Raw genomic sequence first — 18,403 nt, forward strand, 5'->3', positions numbered from 1 at the left:
GCCGAGTCTGCCTCCCTTATTCTGAGGGTTTCAAACCCTCGTCCTCCGTCTGCAGCAGCTGCTGCAAGGAAAAGCAGGACAAAGACATGAATGATGCGTGAAAACAGCAGCTCTCCTGGGGAAACGCTCACTTTTTATGCTGAGCGGGAGCAACTTTAATGTTCAATACATCAAATATTCAAATCAACTTCAATCTGCAGAGGAAAGGGTTTTTATCCAGCAGTTTGGAGTTGGGCAGCAGGGGGCGCCACTGAGCGCAGACACTTTTCTGTTCAAGTTTATACTTCAGGCAGTTTTCCTTCTGCTGGGATTTTCCTGAAGCGGCGGGAAAGCAGCAGAAGCTGGAACCTCTGAGCCCAAAATGATGATCTACAGTAAACCTTAAGCCTCTGGACCCCATGAAGACCCGGATCACGCCTTAAACCAGAACAAACTCCAGGTGTTACGCTTTTCTATGAACCACCTTAATAATAACTAATCTCCTGGATCAGATGGGTTAACAGGGGAATTTTATAAACTATTTAGTGACTAAATTACCCCCCAGGTATTTGTAGAGAGCATCGAAAAAGCAGTAAACATTAAATCAAGGTGGACTTACCCTGAAACCCTAAAAGATGGACTTCTGTCTATGTGAAATAATGACAAGATTCCTGCAGATGAAGATACTTTCCAAGAACAAATCTTCATTTTACAATAACTGCTTTAATGATTATTTAATTATTATTATTATTAATGATAATATCCTATGGTGGGTCGGCTCTTTAACCATCGTGGTCGATTACTCAGATCTGAAGAATTGAACCTTAAATATAACCTGCTGTTCCTCCAACAGAGTATTCCATTGTTTCTGATTACTAATGAAATCTGAAACTCTTTAAAAACTCTGACCTTGATGAAAATGTCTCCTTCTTATCTCTGAATGACACTAATGTTAGAAAATCCTGTTTGTCCTGAAGAACAAAGTCCTGTTTCAGCAGAACGTCGTTTCTGCTAAAGAACATTTATTCCTGGAAACAGATCTGGACTCTGGATCAGAAATTATGAATCCCGATGAGAGACGTCTCCTAGAAACGTCTGCACAGAATCTAACCTACTGATCAATACAAACATATAATCAGACAACTGACCCCAACTGTGAAGACCAGAAACCATCAGTCACCTGCTGGAACTGGAATATTACTAGAAGGTTTATGTTTGATCACAAATTTGAATCACAATTTCATAATAAATTTGAATAAATCATAAATGAGAAGAACACAAAATCTAACATAACATTGGAATTGAATCTTATTATAATATTTGGTAAGTTTCATTTTCACAAATCAAAATGTTCTTAATGACAACTTTCTTCCTCTGTAATAATTATAGAATTAGAATCTTATTTATGCAGCATTTTCTAATAGTTTAAACAAAAAAAACAGGCATTTATAAATTCTGTTTGAACATATTTCTTCTGTAGTAGAAATGTCATCTCCTGCCATTCTCCTTATGACTGTTGTTCTTGTTCCGTTCTGTTTAGAACAATAAAGCAGAAAAAAGTCAATAAAGGTTGAATTCAAAAATAATAATAAAAATCTGCTGCATGACTTTTAGAGGTGGAGTTCTCAGAAATCCTGTTCCAGAGTAAAACTTTAGAGCAGAAATGAAAGTTTCTGCTGGAACTTCACCGTTTTCCTCCTGACAAACTCTGAAGGGAACCTCAGAGGGAACAGAACCAGGTCAGACTGTCCAGAACCAGAACTCTGACGGATGCCCCTGCAGCCAATGATAGGATCTGATCCGGGTCCTGCATGGCCCTCAACAGAACCTTCAGCCTGTTGTCGGTTCTGACCCGGTCTGCAGGTCTTCCAAACACAGACGTTCCTGCAGGCGGAACAACATTCCCATTTCTGCCAGTGGAGTCAGAGACGTTCCTCCTGGTTCGTGGATCTCAGCTCCAGGAAAGAACTTTGTTCTGGAACCTGAGCAGACGTTTCATCTGATTCTCCATCTTTCAAGTCTTCGCTTTTCTGCAACTGCTGAACATCTTATTTCAAACTGTTGTTTTGGAAATGATCCCAAACTTCCAGGAGTGATCTTCACCTTCCACCTGGAAAACCCTGGAGAACCCTAAATAATCCTGGAGAACCCTGGAAAACCCTGAAGAACCCTGGAGAACTCTGGATAACCCTGAAGAAACCTGGAAAACCCTGGAGAACCCTGGAGAACCCTGAAAAACCCTGGAGAACCCTGGAAAACCCTGGAGAACCCTGGAGAATCCTGGAGAACCCTGGAAAACCCTGGAGAACGCTGGAGAACCCGGGAGAATCCTGGAAAACCCTGGAGAATCCTGGAGAACCCTGGAAAACCCTGGAGAATCCTGGAGAATCCTGGAGAACCCTGAAAAACCCTGGAGAACCCTGGAGAATCCTGGAGAACCCTGGAGAATCCTGGAGGACCCTGGAGAATCCTGGAGAACCCTGGAGAACTCTGGATAACCCTGAAGAACCCTGGAAAACCCTGGAGAACCCTGGAGAATCATGGAGAACCCTGAAAAACCCTGGAGAACCCTGGAGAGCCCTGGGAAACCCTGGAGAATCCTGGAGAACCCTGGAAAACCCTGGAGAACGCTGGAGAACCCGGGAGAATCCTGGAGAACCCTGGAAAACCCTGGAAAACACTGGAGAATCCTGGAGAACCCTGGAGGACCCTGAAGAACCCTGGAGAACTCTGGATAACCCTGAAGAACCCTGGAAAACCCTGGAGAACCCTGGAGAACCCTGAAAAACCCTGGAGAACCCTGGAAAACCCTGGAGAATCCTGGAGAACCCTGGAAAACCCTGGAGAACGCTGGAGAACCCGGGAGAATCCTGGAGAACCCTGGAGAAACCCTGGAAAACACTGGAGAATCCTGGAGAACCCTGGAGAATCCTGGAAAACCCTGGAGAACCCTGAAAAATCCTGGAGAACCCTGGAGAATCATGGAGAACCCTGGAAAACCCTGAAGAACCCTGGAGAACTCTGGAGAACCCTGGAAAACCCTGGAGAACCCTGGAGAATCCTGGAGAATCCTGGAGAACCCGGGAGAACCCTGGAGAATCCTGGAGAACCCTGGAGAATCCTGGAGAACCCTGGAGAATCCTGGAGAACCCTGAAGAACCCTTGAGAACTTTGGATAACCCTGAATAACCCTGGAAAACCCTGGAGAACCCTGGAGAATCCTGGAGAACCCTGAAAAACCCTGGAGAACCCTGGAACACCCTGGAGAACCCTGGAGAATCCTGGAGAACCCTGGAGAATCCTGGAGAACCCTGGAAAACCCTGGAGAACGCTGGAGAACCCGGGAGAATCCTGGAGAACCCTGAAAAACCCTGGAAAACCCTGGAGAATCCTGGAGAACCCTGAAGAACCCTTGAGAACTTTGGATAACCCTGAATAACCCTGGAAAACCCTGGAGAACCCTGGAGAATCCTGGAGAACCCTGAAAAACCCTGGAGAACCCTGGAACACCCTGGAGAACCCTGGAGAATCCTGGAGAACCCTGGAGAATCCTGGAGAACCCTGGAAAACCCTGGAGAACGCTGGAGAACCCGGGAGAATCCTGGAGAACCCTGAAAAACCCTGGAAAACCCTGGAGAATCCTGGAAAACCCTGGAAAACACTGGAGAATCCTGGAGAACCCTGGAGAATCCTGGAGAACCCTGGAGAATCCAGGAGAACCCCGGAAAACCCTGGAGAATCCTGGAGAACCCTGGAGAATCCTGGAGAACCCTGGAGAATCCTGGAGAACCCTGAAAAACCCTGGAGAACCCTGGAAAACCCTGGAAAACACTGGAGAATCCTGGAGAATCCTGGAGAACCCTGAAGAACCCTGGAAAACCCTGGAGAACCCTGAAAAACCCTGGAGAACCCTGGAAAACCCTGGAAAACCCTGGAGAATCCTGGAGAACCCTGGAAAACCCTGGAGAATCCTGGAGAACCCTGGAGAATCCTGGAGAACCCTGGAGAATCCTGGAGAACCCTGGAGAATCCTGGAGAACCCTGGAAAACCCTGGAGAACGCTGGAGAACCCGGGAGAATCCTGGAGAACCCTGAAAAACACTGGAGAATCCTGGAAAACCCTGGAGAACCCTGGAGAATCCTGGAGAACCCTGGAAAACCCTGGAGAACGCTGGAAAACCCTGGAGAATCCTGGAGAACCCGGGAGAACCCTGGAGAACCCTGGAAAACCCCGGAGAACGCTGGAGAACCCGGGAGAATCCTGGAGAACCCTGGAAAACCCTGGAGAACCCTGGAAAACCCTGGAGAACTCTGGAGAACCCTGGAAAACCCTGAAGAACCGTGGAAAACCCTGGAGAATCCTGGAGAACGCTGGAGAACCCTGGAGAACCCTGAAAAACCCTGGAGAACCCTGGAACACCCTGGAGAACCCTGGAGAATCCTGGAGAACCCTGGAGAATCCTGGAGAACCCTGGAAAACCCTGGAGAACGCTGGAGAACCCGGGAGAATCCTGGAGAACCCTGAAAAACCCTGGAAAACCCTGGAGAACGCTGGAGAACCCGGGAGAATCCTGGAGAACCCTGAAAAACACTGGAGAATCCTGGAAAACCCTGGAGAACCCTGGAGAACCCTGGAGAACCCTGGAAAACCCTGGAGAACGCTGGAAAACCCTGGAGAATCCTGGAGAACCCTGGAGAACCCGGGAGAACCCTGGAGAACCCTGGAAAACCCCGGAGAACGCTGGAGAACCCGGGAGAATCCTGGAGAACCCTGGAGAACCCTGGAAAACCCTGGAGAACTCTGGAGAACCCTGGAAAACCCTGAAGAACCGTGGAAAACCCTGGAGAATCCTGGAGAACGCTGGAGAACCCTGGAGAACCCTGGAAAACCCTGGAGAACCCTGGAAAACCCTGGAGAATCCTGGAGAACCCTGGAAAACCCAGGAAAACCCTGGAGAACTCTGGAGAACCCTGGAAAACCCTGAAGAACCCTGGAAAACCCTGGAGAATCCTGGAGAACCCTGAAAAACCCTGGAGAACCCTGGAAAACCCCGGAGAACCCTGGAGAATCCTGGAAAATCCTGGAGAACCCGGGAGAATCCTGGAGAACCCTGGAGAACCCGGGAGATTCCTGGAGAACCCTGGAGAACCCTGGAAAACCCTGGAAAACACTGGAGAATCCTGGAGAACCCAGGAGAATCCTGGAGAACCCTGGAGAACCCTGGAGAACCCTGGAAAACACTGGAGAATCCTGGAGAACCCTGAAGAACCCTGGAGAATCCTGGAGAACCCTGGAGAACCCTGGAAAACCCTGGAGAATCCTGGAGAACCCTGAAAAACCCTGGAGAACCCTGGAAAACCCCGGAGAACCCTGGAGAATCCTGGAGAATCCTGGAGAACCCTGGAAAACCCTGGAGAACAATGGAGAACCCGGGAGAATCCTGGAGAACCCTGGAGAACCCTGGAAACCCCTGGAAAACACTGGAGAATCCTGGAGAACCCTGGAGAATCCTGGACAATCCTGAAGAACCCTGGAGAATCCTGGAGAACCCTGGAAAACGCTGGAGAACCCGGGAGAATCCTGGAGAACCCTGGAGAACCCTGGAAAACCCTGGAGAACCCTGGAAAACCCCGGAGAACCCTGGAGAATCCTGGAGAATCCTGGAGAACCCTGGAAAACCCTGGAGAACAATGGAGAACCCGGGAGAATCCTGGAGAACCCTGGAGAACCCTGGAAACCCCTGGAAAACACTGGAGAATCCTGGAGAACCCTGGAGAATCCTGGACAATCCTGAAGAACCCTGGAGAATCCTGGAGAACCCTGGAAAACGCTGGAGAACCCGGGAGAATCCTGGAGAACCCTGGAGAACCCTGGAAAACCCTGGAGAACCCTGGAAAACCCCGGAGAACCCTGGAGAATCCTGGAGAATCCTGGAGAACCCTGGAGAACAATGGAGAACCCGGTAGAATCCTGGAGAACCCTGGAGAACCCTGGAAACCCCTGGAAAACACTGGAGAATCCTGGAGAACCCTGGAGAATCCTGGACAATCCTGAAGAACCCTGGAGAATCCTGGAGAACCCTGGAAAACGCTGGAGAACCCGGGAGAATCCTGGAGAACCCTGAAGAACCCTGGAAAACCCTGGAGAACCCTGGAGAATCATGGAGAACCCTGAAAAACCCTGGAGAACCCTGGAGAGCCCTGGGAAACCCTGGAGAATCCTGGAGAACCCTGGAAAACCCTGGAGAACGCTGGAGAACCCGGGAGAATCCTGGAGAACCCTGGAAAACCCTGGAAAACACTGGAGAATCCTGGAGAACCCTGGAGGACCCTGAAGAACCCTGGAGAACTCTGGATAACCCTGAAGAACCCTGGAAAACCCTGGAGAACCCTGGAGAACCCTGAAAAACCCTGGAGAACCCTGGAAAACCCTGGAGAATCCTGGAGAACCCTGGAAAACCCTGGAGAACGCTGGAGAACCCGGGAGAATCCTGGAGAACCCTGGAGAAACCCTGGAGAATCCTGGAGAACCCTGGAGAATCCTGGAAAACCCTGGAGAACCCTGAAAAATCCTGGAGAACCCTGGAGAATCATGGAGAACCCTGGAAACCCTGAAGAACCCTGGAGAACTCTGGAGAACCCTGGAAAACCCTGGAGAACCCTGGAGAATCCTGGAGAATCCTGGAGAACCCGGGAGAACCCTGGAGAATCCTGGAGAACCCTGGAGAATCCTGGAGAACCCTGGAGAATCCTGGAGAACCCTGAAGAACCCTTGAGAACTTTGGATAACCCTGAATAACCCTGGAAAACCCTGGAGAACCCTGGAGAATCCTGGAGAACCCTGGAGAACCCGGGAGAATCCTGGAGAACCCTGAAAAACCCTGGAGAACCCTGGAGAATCCTGGAGAACCCTGGAGAATCCTGGAGAACCCTGAAGAACCCTTGAGAACTTTGGATAACCCTGAATAACCCTGGAAAACCCTGGAGAACCCTGGAGAATCCTGGAGAACGCTGGAGAACCCGGGAGAATCCTGGAGAACCCTGAAAAACCCTGGAAAACCCTGGAGAATCCTGGAGAACCCAGGAGAATCCTGGAGAACCCTGGAGAACCCTGGAGAACCCTGGAGAATCCTGGAGAACCCTGGAAAACCCTGGAGAACAATGGAGAACCCGGGAGAATCCTGGAGAACCCTGGAGAACCCTGGAAACCCCTGGAAAACACTGGAGAATCCTGGAGAACCCTGGAGAATCCTGGACAATCCTGAAGAACCCTGGAGAATCCTGGAGAACCCTGGAAAACGCTGGAGAACCCGGGAGAATCCTGGAGAACCCTGGAGAACCCTGGAAAACCCTGGAGAACCCTGGAAAACCCCGGAGAACCCTGGAGAATCCTGGAGAATCCTGGAGAACCCTGGAAAACCCTGGAGAACAATGGAGAACCCGGGAGAATCCTGGAGAACCCTGGAGAACCCTGGAAAACCCCGGAGAACCCTGGAGAATCCTGGAAAATCCTGGAGAACCCGGGAGAATCCTGGAGAACCCTGGAGAACCCGGGAGATTCCTGGAGAACCCTGGAGAACCCTGGAAAACCCTGGAAAACACTGGAGAATCCTGGAGAACCCAGGAGAATCCTGGAGAACCCTGGAGAACCCTGGAAAACACTGGAGAATCCTGGAGAACCCTGAAGAACCCTGGAGAATCCTGGAGAACCCTGGAGAACCCTGGAAAACCCTGGAGAATCCTGGAGAACCCTGAAAAACCCTGGAGAACCCTGGAAAACCCCGGAGAACCCTGGAGAATCCTGGAGAACCCTGGAAAACCCTGGAGAACAATGGAGAACCCGGGAGAATCCTGGAGAACCCTGGAGAACCCTGGAAACCCCTGGAAAACACTGGAGAATCCTGGAGAACCCTGGAAAACGCTGGAGAACCCGGGAGAATCCTGGAGAACCCGGGAGAATCCTGGAGAACCCTGGAGAACCCTGGAAAACCCTGGAGAACCCTGGAGAATCCTGGATAATCCTGGAGAACCCGGGAGAATCCTGGAGAACCCTGGAAAACCCTGGAGAACAATGGAGAACCCGGGAGAACCCTGGAAACCCCTGGAAAACACTGGAGAATCCTGGAGAACCCTGGAGAATCCTGGACAATCCTGAAGAACCCTGGAGAATCCTGGAGAACCCTGGAAAACGCTGGAGAACCCGGGAGAATCCTGGAGAACCCTGGAGAACCCTGGAAAACCCTGGAGAACCCTGGAAAACCCCGGAGAACCCTGGAGAATCCTGGAGAATCCTGGAGAACCCTGGAAAACCCTGGAGAACAATGGAGAACCCGGGAGAATCCTGGAGAACCCTGGAGAACCCTGGAAACCCCTGGAAAACACTGGAGAATCCTGGACAATCCTGAAGAACCCTGGAGAATCCTGGAGAACCCTGGAAAACGCTGGAGAACCCGGGAGAATCCTGGAGAACCCTGGAGAACCCTGGAAAACCCTGGAGAACCCTGGAAAACCCCGGAGAACCCTGGAGAATCCTGGAGAATCCTGGAGAACCCTGGAAAACCCTGGAGAACAATGGAGAACCCGGGAGAATCCTGGAGAACCCTGGAGAACCCTGGAAACCCCTGGAAAACACTGGAGAATCCTGGAGAACCCTGGAGAATCCTGGACAATCCTGAAGAACCCTGGAGAATCCTGGAGAACCCTGGAAAACGCTGGAGAACCCGGGAGAATCCTGGAGAACCCTGGAGAACCCTGGAAAACCCTGGAGAACCCTGGAAAACCCCGGAGAACCCTGGAGAATCCTGGAGAACCCTGGAAAACCCTGGAGAACAATGGAGAACCCGGGAGAATCCTGGAGAACCCTGGAGAACCCTGGAAACCCCTGGAAAACACTGGAGAATCCTGGAGAACCCTGGAGAATCCTGGACAATCCTGAAGAACCCTGGAGAATCCTGGAGAACCCTGGAAAACGCTGGAGAACCCGGGAGAATCCTGGAGAACCCTGAAGAACCCTGGAAAACCCTGGAGAACCCTGGAGAATCATGGAGAACCCTGAAAAACCCTGGAGAACCCTGGAGAGCCCTGGGAAACCCTGGAGAATCCTGGAGAACCCTGGAAAACCCTGGAGAACGCTGGAGAACCCGGGAGAATCCTGGAGAACCCTGGAAAACCCTGGAAAACACTGGAGAATCCTGGAGAACCCTGGAGGACCCTGAAGAACCCTGGAGAACTCTGGATAACCCTGAAGAACCCTGGAAAACCCTGGAGAACCCTGGAGAACCCTGAAAAACCCTGGAGAACCCTGGAAAACCCTGGAGAATCCTGGAGAACCCTGGAAAACCCTGGAGAACGCTGGAGAACCCGGGAGAATCCTGGAGAACCCTGGAGAAACCCTGGAAAACACTGGAGAATCCTGGAGAACCCTGGAGAATCCTGGAAAACCCTGGAGAACCCTGAAAAATCCTGGAGAACCCTGGAGAATCATGGAGAACCCTGGAAACCCTGAAGAACCCTGGAGAACTCTGGAGAACCCTGGAAAACCCTGGAGAACCCTGGAGAATCCTGGAGAATCCTGGAGAACCCGGGAGAACCCTGGAGAATCCTGGAGAACCCTGGAGAATCCTGGAGAACCCTGGAGAATCCTGGAGAACCCTGAAGAACCCTTGAGAACTTTGGATAACCCTGAATAACCCTGGAAAACCCTGGAGAACCCTGGAGAATCCTGGAGAACCCTGAAAAACCCTGGAGAACCCTGGAACACCCTGGAGAACCCTGGAGAATCCTGGAGAACCCTGGAGAATCCTGGAGAACCCTGGAAAACCCTGGAGAACGCTGGAGAACCCGGGAGAATCCTGGAGAACCCTGAAAAACCCTGGAAAACCCTGGAGAATCCTGGAAAACCCTGGAAAACACTGGAGAATCCTGGAGAACCCTGGAGAATCCTGGAGAACCCTGGAGAATCCTGGAGAACCCCGGAAAACCCTGGAGAATCCTGGAGAACCCTGGAGAATCCTGGAGAACCCTGGAGAATCCTGGAGAACCCTGAAAAACCCTGGAGAACCCTGGAAAACCCTGGAAAACACTGGAGAATCCTGGAGAATCCTGGAGAACCCTGAAGAACCCTGGAAAACCCTGGAGAACCCTGAAAAACCCTGGAGAACCCTGGAAAACCCTGGAAAACCCTGGAGAATCCTGGAGAACCCTGGAAAACCCTGGAGAACCCTGGAACACCCTGGAGAACCCTGGAGAATCCTGGAGAACCCTGGAAAACCCTGGAGAATCCTGGAGAACCCTGGAAAATCCTGGAGAACCCTGAAAAACACTGGAGAATCCTGGAGAACCCTGGAGAACCCTGGAAAACCCTGGAGAATCCTGGAGAACCCTGGAAAACCCTGGAGAACCCTGGAAAACCCTGGAGAATCCTGGAGAACCCTGGAAAATCCTGGAGAACCCTGAAAAACACTGGAGAATCCTGGAAAACCCTGGAGAACCCTGGAGAATCCTGGAGAACCCTGGAGAACCCTGGAAAACCCTGGAGAACGCTGGAAAACCCTGGAGAATCCTGGAGAACCCTGGAGAACCCGGGAGAACCCTGGAGAACCCTGGAAAACCCCGGAGAACGCTGGAGAACCCGGGAGAATCCTGGAGAACCCTGGAAAACCCTGGAGAACCCTGGAAAACCCTGGAGAACTCTGGAGAACCCTGGAAAACCCTAAAGAACCGTGGAAAACCCTGGAGAATCCTGGAGAACGCTGGAGAACCCTGGAGAACCCTGGAAAACCCTGGAGAATCCTGGAGAACCCTGGAGAACCCTGGAAAACCCTGGAGAATCCTGGAGAACCCTGGAAAACCCTGGAAAACCCTGGAGAACTCTGGAGAACCCTGGAAAACCCTGAAGAACCCTGGAAAACCCTGGAGAATCCTGGAGAACCCTGAAAAACCCTGGAGAACCCTGGAAAACCCCGGAGAACCCTGGAGAATCCTGGAAAATCCTGGAGAACCCGGGAGAATCCTGGAGAACCCTGGAGAACCCGGGAGATTCCTGGAGAACCCTGGAGAACCCTGGAAAACCCTGGAAAACACTGGAGAATCCTGGAGAACCCAGGAGAATCCTGGAGAACCCTGGAGAACCCTGGAAAACACTGGAAAACACTGGAGAATCCTGGAGAACCCTGAAAAACCCTGGAGAACCCTGGAAAACCCCGGAGAACCCTGGAGAATCCTGGAAAATCCTGGAGAACCCGGGAGAATCCTGGAGAACCCTGGAGAACCCGGGAGATTCCTGGAGAACCCTGGAGAACCCTGGAAAACCCTGGAAAACACTGGAGAACCCTGGAGAATCCTGGAGAACCCTGGAGAACCCAGGAGAATCCTGGAGAACCCTGGAGAACCCTGGAAAACACTGGAGAATCCTGGAGAACCCTGGAGAACCCTGGAGAATCCTGGAGAACCCTGGAGAACCCTGGAAAACCCTGGAGAATCCTGGAGAACCCTGAAAAACCCTGGAGAACCCTGGAAAACCCCGGAGAACCCTGGAGAATCCTGGAGAATCCTGGAGAACCCTGGAGAACCCTGGAGAACAATGGAGAACCCGGGAGAATCCTGGAGAACCCTGGAGAACCCTGGAAACCCCTGGAAAACACTGGAGAATCCTGGAGAACCCTGGAGAATCCTGGACAATCCTGAAGAACCCTGGAGAATCCTGGAGAACCCTGGAAAACGCTGGAGAACCCGGGAGAATCCTGGAGAACCCTGGAGAACCCTGGAAAACCCTGGAGAACCCTGGAAAACCCCGGAGAACCCTGGAGAATCCTGGAGAATCCTGGAGAACCCTGGAAAACCCTGGAGAACAATGGAGAACCCGGGAGAATCCTGGAGAACCCTGGAGAACCCTGGAGAACCCTGGAAACCCCTGGAAAACACTGGAGAATCCTGGAGAACCCTGGAGAATCCTGGACAATCCTGAAGAACCCTGGAGAATCCTGGAGAACCCTGGAAAACCCTGGAGAACCCTGGAAACCCCTGGAAAACACTGGAGAATCCTGGAGAACCCTGGAGAATCCTGGACAATCCTGAAGAACCCTGGAGAATCCTGGAGAACCCTGGAAAACGCTGGAGAACCCGGGAGAATCCTGGAGAACCCTGGAGAACCCTGGAAAACACTGGAGAACACTGGAGAACACTGGAGAACTAGCTTAAATTAGCACACGTTGCTGAAAACATGGAGCAGTTCAAACCGCCATCGCCGCTGCTGCTCACCGGCAATCTGTCAGAAACTTCGGGCAGGTGGGAACAAAGATTCCAGTTGTACATGACTGCAACAGGTGCGTTGGAAAAAGATGAAAAGGTTAAAATAGCCATTCTTCTTCACACCATCGGCGAGGAAGCTTTAGAAGTGTACAACACCCCAGCCGGAGACGCACTTACGATGGAGGACATTCTGAAAGCATTCAAAGACTACTGGAGCCCACAAAGATTGTTGTATTTGAGCGGTTCTGGTCAGTTCTGGTCACACCCAATGATGTCAGGAATATCAGTGGACAGATATGTCACAGAGCTCCGTCAAAAAAGCAAAAATTGTGAGTTTGGAGCTGATGAGGAAGGCATGATCAGGGATAAGTTGGTGTTCAGCATAAATGACACAAGACTGAAAGAGAGACTGCTTCGGGAGAATGACCTCACTCTTCGTAAAGCATTAGAAATTTGCAGATCAGCAGAGGTGGCCAAAGCACAGATCCAGGTCATGCAGTCAACACCTGTCACCCACGACACAGCAGTGGATACGCTGAAGAAAGCTCAAGGACACAATAAATCAGCACATGGCAAACACAGAACGAGCAGCAACAAGCAAGTGGTTTGCACCAAATGTGGTAATAAGCACGAGCCTCGACAGTGTCCAGCTTATGGAGCAACGTGTCACAAGTGTGGAAAAATTAATCACTTTGCCAAGGTATGCAGAACAAATGCAGAGAAAAAAGGTTACTTCAAGAAAAACGTGAACAACATTGAGACTGAAGTTGACTCATTGTACATAGGCATGGTGCGGAGTGATGATAGTGACATAGATGGTAGTGGGAATGAAACTGTGAACATTGAAGGCATGCAAGTTACTTTCAAACTTGACACAGGTGCAGATGCAAATGTTCTGCCCAAGTCAGTTTATGCAAAGCTACCTGGTGCTCCTCAATTACAGCCCACAAAGACTGTCCTCATAGCTTTTGGTGGAACCCGCATACACCCAGATGGTGTAGTTTCTCTTGAATGGGAAACAAGGAAGTGTAAAGCTGTGTGTGACTTTCTGGTGTCCAGCCATGCAGATAAGTCGATCCTAGGTGGAAAAGCTTGTGAACAGCTGCACCTGGTGAAACGAATTGGGACAATCGCAGCAGCAAAGTCTCCACAGCCAACCAAACCACCAGCAACCAAGGAAGAGCTCATTGAGAAGTACGCAGAGGTCTTCACAGGCTTGGGGGAGTTTCCTGGAGTTCACCACATACACATAGACCCAAACGTCACACCTGTGATTCATGCATGCAGAAATGTTCCGCTGTCCATAATGGAGCCACTGAAAAAGACACTGAAAGACTTACAAGACAGAAACGCAATAAAGCCAGTCAAGGAGCCCACAGATTGGGTCAACAGTCTGGTTGCAACACAGAAAAAGAATGGAACACTAAGGGTGTGTTTGGACCCTTGTGACCTGAACCAAGCAGTAAAACGCCAGCACTATTCTATCCCCACACATGAGGATGTTCGTAGTAAACTGCAGGAAAATCAATCTTCACCATTCTGGATGAAAAAGATGGTTACTGGCAGATCAAACTGGACGAGCCATCTTCTAAGCTCTGCACATTTAACACACCTTAGGGCCGGTTTCGTTTCCTCCGGCTCCCATTTGGCATTAAGTCTGCCAGCGAAGTTTTTCAACCAAAGAACTGTGAGACTTTTGGTGACATCCCTGGTGTGTTTATCATTGCAGATGAAATGATCATAGCAGCAACTTCAGAGCGCGAGCATGATGAAATCCTGCAAAAGGTAATGGAGAGAGCGAAAACAGCAAATGTGAAGTTTAACAAGGACAAAATTCAATTCAAAGTAGACACAGTGAAATACATGGGTCACATCATGACTGCAGCAGGCCAGAAAGCAGACGACACAAAGATTAAAGCCATTATTGACATGCCAACTCCAGAGGATAAACAAAGTCTCCAGCGTCTTCTGGGAATGGTAAAATTCTTGGCACAGTACATCCCAAATGAAGGGTCGGTTACTGCACCTTTGAGGCAGTTACTAAAGAAGGACACTGTGTGGCAGTGGCAACCACACCACACAGCTGCGTTAAGCACACTGAAGACGGCGCTCACTCAAGCTCCAGTTCTGAGATTCTATGACCAAACTAAATCTTTGACTACAAGCAGAATCTTCAAAAGATGGACTGGGTGCGTGCCTGCTACAGGATGGACAACCTGCATGTTATGCGTCACGAGCACTCACGGACACAGAAAAGAGATACGCCCAAATTGAAAAAGAGCTGCTTGCCATTGTGTTTGCTACCAAAAGATTCCACCAGTATGTCTGTGGAAGACCAGTGACTGTGCAGTCTGATCACAAGCCTCTTGAAGCGATCATGCGCAAACCGCTGTCCAAAGCACCAGCCAGATTGCAAGGAATGCTGTTACAGCTGCAAAGGTATGAACTCACTGTCACATACACGCCCGGCAAACACATGTTCATAGCCGATGCCCTCTCTCGTGCTACAGCAACCAGTGGCAATGACGCCACAAGTGAAAATGGCTGCGATGAGAGAGTTGTGTATGCATTAGAGGCTACAGAGGCACTGAGTGAAGACACACTCAATAGACTGAGAACAGCAGTTGCAACAGACAGTGAGCTACAATCTGAGTGTGAAAAACACATTCATGGGTGGCCAGTAAAAGTTTAGACAGAGCACTATAATGCTATTGGCCCATGCGACACAACATCAGCATTCACAAAGGCATAGTCATGGTAGGAGACAAGATCGTGATACCACAGAACTTCCGACAAACTATCCTGGAAAAACTGCACATGGCTCACCAAGGTATACAGCGCACGAAAGCTAAAGCAAGAAAAGTGCTATACTGGCCTGGTATGTCCAGTGATATAGAGACTATGATTCAAAAATGTGAACAGTGCCAGCAAATGCAACCAAAGAACCAGGCGGAGCCACTTGTTCCACACATGATTCCGGAGCTGCCGTGGATGAAAATTGGGGCAGATATTTTCGAGCTGGAGGGTCAGCCGTATCTGTTGTTAATTGATTACCTGACCAAATACCCAGAGGTTCTCAACTTGCCAGACAAAACAGCTTACTCTGTCATTCAAAAGATGAAATCAGTGTTTGCAAGACACGGGATTCCCAAAGAAATAGTGAGTGACCATGTTCCATTTGCCAGCTATGAGATGAAATCATTCGCAGATGCTTGGGAGATTAAGCTCACTCATTCCAGCCCTGGTTTTCCCTCTTCAAACGGAATGGCGGAGCGAACCATTAAGACTGTTAAACATGCACTAAAGAAAGCAATCCAGACCAGCACTGATCCACATCTAGTGATGTTATCACTGAGAAACACTCCAGTTACTGGATTGAACTCGTCACCCGCACAAATGTTGATGGGAAGAGTCCTGCGCAGCACCCTGCCATGTTCTAGTAATGTGTTGAGACAGTCAACTCCACAAAACATCCCAGAAAAACTACGGGACATGCAATCAAAGCAAAAGTTACACTTTGACAAGCGTGCAAGGCCACTACCAGTTCTATCTCCTGGTGACACTGTGCATATGCAAATCTGCCGCGGTTGGGAGCCAGCAGTCATCGTTCATCAAAGAGAGGAACCACGCTCCTACACCGTGCGAACACCATCAGGTAATTCTCTCAGGAGGAACAGAAGGCATCTGAGGAAAACACACTCAAGTCTGTTTAAGGACACAACTCTGAATTTGGACTCGGATGGACTATTATCTCAAAACCCAGAGTCAGTTGATCCACCAGCATGTGATTCCCCACAGAAATCATCTTCTGAAAGTATGGAAAACACAGCACCGTACTTCACACGCAGTGGTCGAGCAGTCATACGTCCTGCCAGATACAGAGACTAGTTCATGTGACAATTCTGTGTTCATACTGCTGCTTTGATTTGTTTAATGGTTTCGTAAAAGAAAAGAGTATGTTCCTTTTGAAAAATTTTAAGAACTAAGTTAAATGTTTGTATGTCGATGTTTCAGACTACTGCCCTAAGATGCACATTGTTAAATGTAAGGTTGTTTACAATCTGAATTTGCCTAGCCATTATGTTAGGAGCATAAGACTGTCTGATGTTCAAATTATTTAGAGGGTGCTGTTGTGTTTAAACAACTGTTGAAGATGTTATGATTAACATGTCTTGGGGAAAGAGGGATGTGGTATATTGTGATAGACAGCAGTAATAACCACCAACCAACCAATAGAGGTTGCTGTCAGCCTGTATATGCCACGGGGAGTTTCAGAGTAAAGTACAAGTGAATGCTCTTGCACCCAGTGGCGGTTTTTAATACGGGCGATGTGGGCGGTCGCCCAGGGCGGCACTTCATGGGGGGCGGCATTTGCCGTGCCCGATGTGTTACACACACAATGTACTACATTATTCAAAGAGGAAGCTTGGAGCTTTTAATTTGAAATTGCTTCAACTGCCGACACTTTACGCTTTTATTTTGACACATCAGACTCTTAAGAATGTCTTCATCCTATTTCCTCTTCACACTTATGGTGCAAAAATAAAAAAAAGACGAAATAACTCAGTGAAACAATGTAAAACAGGCACATGAAAAGGAATTAGGCAGAACAAACACCCGTGCTCAACCCAATTTCGACAAAAGCAGGCAATGGGGATTATTTCCCACAATTCCTTGCTCCGACACAGCAGACCCGACGCGCACGTGACCACCGCCCTCTGCTGCAAGACGCTTGCGGCCACACCTCTTTGCGGTAGTCTTTGGAACATTAGTCAAAAAACTCGAGAGGGGAGCGCAACTCACCGGTGGCTGGCTGAATCACACTAACAGGTGATTGGGAGTCTTTTTCTATCTGACAATCAACTCTGGGCCGCAGCTGCGCCTGTCGTCATAGAGACGGAGCCGCGTGTGTCAGAGGGAAGGGGAGGGGTGGTGGGCGCAGACCATTTTTTATGGATTGAGTTTCTTTGGAGGATTTCTGCTGTTGGTGTTGCACAAATTTAGGGAAATGCCAAATATTTTTGGAGTAATCCCACTGATGAGTTCTATGATTTAGTCTTTAATGTTTTATAAGACCTAAACATATTAATCACAATAAGTTTTATTTTTTAGATCTAATCCCTCTGTTATGTTTCACAAAGACACACACAGGACGTCATACATTAAGAAATTATTGCTAAAAATGAAGCAGGAGTCCAGCTCTAAAAAAAAATGCTCTAAAAAATGATAAAAGAGGGGAAAAAAACGGAATTATTTGATTTGCAATTTCTTATTAATATTTCCAGGCTTTCTTTGTTTTGTTCTGCAGCATGTTCATATTTGTATAATTTTGACAGAATATATTTAAATGGAGAGCAAAATATTACAAGTTATTTAAGGTTTAACTTGAGTTATTCTGGATTAATGTTCCTATTTTCATTCATATTTATGTTCAAAAAGTTCATTTTAAAAGGTTTAAAAGTTTAGCTTTAGTGTGCTCAGTAAATATTTATCTTCTTCAGCCCAAAACCTTAAGCGTGTTTTTAACTTAGGCCCCTGTGTGACTGAGTTTGACCCCCGCTGTTATACGAGTCTAGAAAATTCATGCATTTTTTGTGTAAAATGGCGAAATAGAAGATAGGGAACACAGCAGGATGTTGTCAAATTTTGTATGTGTGCGGGGGGGGGGGGGGGGGGGGGGGGGGCTGGTGGGGTTACTCGCCCAGGGAGTAAGTTTGTGTAGAACCGCCACTGCTTGCACCGACAGCTGTGTCCCTGTCGTCTTTCCTAATTAAGAGACCCGGGGCCTGTTTCAGAAAGGAAGTTCAACCAACTCTGAGGTTGAACTTGAACTCTGAGTTGGTCAATCCAGAGATTAACAACTCTGAGTTTTCTGTTTCAGAGAAGCTGATCCGAGTTAGGTCAATCAACTCTGAGTGGACTGATTCGGAGTTAAGCGTGCGCACCGCGACTAGAAGAAGCCATTATCAATGGAGCGCAGATATTACGAGTCACCATGGCAACCGTGAAAAAAGAGGTCTGCATATTTTTCTCCAGCTGAACTTGACATGCTGCTGCAGAGTTACAGTGAATATGAGCACATATTCCAGAAGAAAAGCAACACCGCTGCATCTGCAAAACAGAGACAGTTTGAGTGGAAAACATAGCTGCTCAAGTTAATGCCTAAGTTTGCATT

This window comes from Oryzias latipes, chromosome 13 (genome assembly GCF_002234675.1).
Source record: "Oryzias latipes chromosome 13, ASM223467v1".
Taxonomy (NCBI): Eukaryota; Metazoa; Chordata; class Actinopteri; order Beloniformes; family Adrianichthyidae; genus Oryzias; species Oryzias latipes.